The 3,548-nt window shown below is 39.0% G+C and overlaps 1 long non-coding RNA gene across 2 annotated transcripts; it reads right to left on the bottom strand.

Annotated features, from left to right (window-relative positions):
* Positions 1–1,616: 1,616 nt before the first annotated feature.
* LOC124163696 lies at positions 1,617–2,937 on the bottom strand. Of its 2 annotated transcripts, none has more exons than XR_006865828.1 (4): positions 2,668–2,937; positions 2,356–2,595; positions 2,033–2,212; positions 1,617–1,819 (listed from the first exon to the last, which is right to left on the bottom strand). It is a non-coding gene; the product is annotated as an uncharacterized LOC124163696 (long non-coding RNA). The 2 variants fall into 2 exon arrangements; XR_006865829.1 differs by having other exon boundaries at positions 2,055–2,212; positions 2,668–2,936.
* Positions 2,938–3,548: the final 611 nt, after the last annotated feature.

The following is a 3,548-nucleotide window of genomic DNA, read 5'->3' as shown; positions in this document are numbered from 1 at the left end:
ATTTTGATACATCGACTCAATACTCTTCAAAATTGGCCCCTTGGGCATCCACACACTTCTTGTAGCGAGTCTTCCAGGTCATGAAGGCCTTCCGGAAGTCGTTCTCCGGGATGCTGTTCAGCGCCCTCGTCGTCGCCGCTTGGACCGCTTCCACCTCATCAAAACGATGCCCCTTGAGGTGCTTCTTGATCCTGGGGAACAGGAAGAAGTCCTGTGGTGCTACATCAGGGATGTAGGGGGGCTGAGGCAACGTGGAAACGCCGAATTTGACCAGGAGATCCCTCGCAATCCACGCGACGTGGCACGGTGCATTGTCGTGGTGGAGCTTCCAATTCTCCACCAGGGGGGGTGTGCTTGAATCGCTCGAGATTCATTCCGATACGTAACCAAGGACTCGCCCGGAAAATTTCGATACGGAATGTGATTTGGTGTGCTTGAAACGCTCGAGATGAGATTTTGCTCGGGATCTGCTGATTCCGTGCCGGAATGAAAGCCGAGTGGTCGTAGTTAGGTGAGATTATAATTCCGTGTCGCAATCTTGAACAATATGGCGGATGTTATGGTTTATTTGCGGTTAATGAGAGAATTAGAATAGGAATATGGTGAAGGTTTTGGAAGAACGAGATACTTCAGGGAAACAGAGGATAACTTCAGGTTATGATGCAATTTCAGATGTTTGCACTACATACGCGGCTGCGCGTGTGATGTAAGTACATCCAGAAACATTGTTAATTTTCGAAGACCATACAAATTAACATGCTCTAATGTACCACTGTACGCGTTGAAGAACCCGGCACGAATATCGAATGTCTGTGTGCTGTGTATGCTGTGGTTAACTATGTTTCCTTTTGCTGCTGAACGAAATCAAAGGATGTACTTGAAGGTACATTTAGTAATTTTTGGACGCCGAAAGTTACTTGGAAGAGTTCTTGTTATTTATGCGCTTACCTTCAAAGTTAACAAATGTGGATTGAAACAAAATAACGTATATATAATGGACAGAAGCCTAATATTCACTGAAATTTGTGACAAAAATGCCTTTTTTGGGTTCAAGGAGTCTAGATTAATTAATAAAATGCTATTGCATACTGTATTTCAAGTGGTTCAAATAAAAAAATGTTATTTAATCTAGAGATTTCATTTAATTTCACCTTCCCTAGTAGTAATCCTAATTTATTTTTACTCTTTCTAACCCTGCTAGTATGAATATACTAATTTTAAAGAATATTGATAGGGGAAAAGTTACTATAAGGTTAATATTTATGATTATCATGAGAATGCAATTTGGATGGAAGTAAATAAATTAGTTATTAAACGATTTTAATTCTCCGGGTGAATACTATTGATGAATTCTTTGATATTGATGATTCTTTGATGAATTCCTCTCGGGTTCTCAGCCAGGTGAAATTTTGTGAAATTGGACTTTCAAAGAGTAACACGACCTTGAAGATGGGAGACAAGTCGTCTCTCGAAACCTCGGCTTATACAAAAGAATTAACCTGGCTGAGAATCCGAGAAGAATTCATCAATTTAGTTATTGGTTATAGGAGAGGTTATATGAAATATTTCAATGGTAGAATTCAATTACTATTATATTGAACACAAATAATCAAATGCAAAGTTTTACAACTAAAAATTAATTTTGTCGATCTTGGCCTCAATGTTTACTAGTTTTAGTTCCTCCCTTTCCAATCTAAGCAATTTTGCATTAACTTTTTTTTGTTTCCTCTAATTGCTTCACTTCGGGTAGAATACTTTTTCCTGTAGTAACAGTGGCTTCTCTGGAATTCTTTCAATTACTCTACACTGGTGTTGGTATCTGAAATAAATATTTTGTAAATAATATAATATTTTTAAAAAGGGCAATGAGGGTTTTTAAGTTCATAATGTTAATATTTACAGTATTTAAATTAATAAATTACATAGTATAATATGATTTTACACTATTAATAGCAATTTTAGAATAGTATTAAAGTAATAACATTGTGTATAGTGAATTATTATTCAAAGGACAACTTTAAAAAAACCTCACCTCATCAAAAAAAATCACCGACTCATTAATATTGAAATAGCCAAGAATTGCATTTCCACTTATTATATCAGCCACCCGCCTCTGGAAATATTGAGCTACTGGAGCCCCACTCGCAGTGTGGATTACATCTTTTGATAGGGCGGCTGCTTTGCCCTTGGAACCATATTTATCTTGCGAAGACTGTAAAGAGATATATCACTCATGATACCGATACATTATTCCACTCATAGCTATTAAAATTATCGCCATACAAAAATATGCGTAACGCTTCATTAACCGAATCTATTTCATTATTTATGCGGCGAAAAAGTCATAGCACTTACAAAATTGTGAGAAGCCGTGTCGATGATTCGTGGTTGAAAATGATAAGTATTTACTTCGCGATACATAAATTCATTCAATTTTCATTATTTCCTTTCTCCACCACTTTCATAACCTCATACATTCTTTAAGTTTCAGCTGGTTTCAGCGTCACCTGCTGCCAATGCATTGCTCCTTCTTTGGCAGTAAAATTATTTTTTAGTTTTCCGTTGTTTATGCTTTCACTTTCTGAAAAGTAAACACTGATAAAAAAACATTATATATTACAAACAATAGAATCAAAATTGGTTCCAGTTACTTATGAGGTTACTTACCTTCACAAATTGAAGAAGTATTTCCTTATGTTGTTTAGTTGTATTAATTTATATCAGCGGTATCTGAATTTCTGCTGTCGATTGTTTTGTAAATATTTGTAGACTCGGCGTTAACAACGGCCGTATTTACGTCCTAAACCCGACGTTGCCACGTCTATCGCTCGAGTTGAATCTAGATAGCAACACTCGAAGCCGACAATCGGCTAGAAAATTTCAAGCACACCAAATCCCGAGCAAAAAGATTCCGACACGGAATGAGAGATCGGGATTATTCCGTGCCGGAATTAATCCCGAGCGATTCAAGCACACCCCCCCAGGTCTGGTCGCACGCGTGTGATCCGATTTCGCAGCCATGTGAGCACTTCCACGTAAAATCTTGCATTTATGTCTAGGGGGTATAAACTCCTTATGGACAATTCCACGACGGTCAAAAAATGCAATCAACATCGATTTCAATTTCGATTTTGAGATTGAGGAATGCCCAGCGCGTTGGTCGTCCTCGACGACCTCCCTGCCCTCCCGAAACAGCTTGTGCCACTCAAATGTGGAGGAACGGCTCATGGTATCCTCCGTGTAGGCCTGCGTAAGCATTTTCTTGGTTTCAGTTGCCGAGTTTGTAGCAAAACTTGATGACGTACCGCTGCTCTAAATTTTGTTCCAACGCAACCAACGACGAGGCGTCCAAACAGGAGGTCACGAAAACAGTAGTCCACACTCAACTAATGCACACAGGTGAATGCCACACATCAAAATCTGTTCCCAAGGCTCCCCCCCACAACATCCGGTCTTGCAGACCCCCCTCAATCTTTCTGCCCGTGCGGAAAAAAAACAGTCCTGCTACTTCTGGATTCGTAGAAGAGAAATTTCTTGAAAAAGTTGAG

This window comes from Ischnura elegans, chromosome 8, assembly GCF_921293095.1.
Source record: "Ischnura elegans chromosome 8, ioIscEleg1.1, whole genome shotgun sequence".
Taxonomy (NCBI): domain Eukaryota; kingdom Metazoa; phylum Arthropoda; class Insecta; order Odonata; family Coenagrionidae; genus Ischnura; species Ischnura elegans.
Note: the sequence above shows the minus strand (reverse complement) of the source record. Positions and strands in the feature narration are given on the sequence as shown.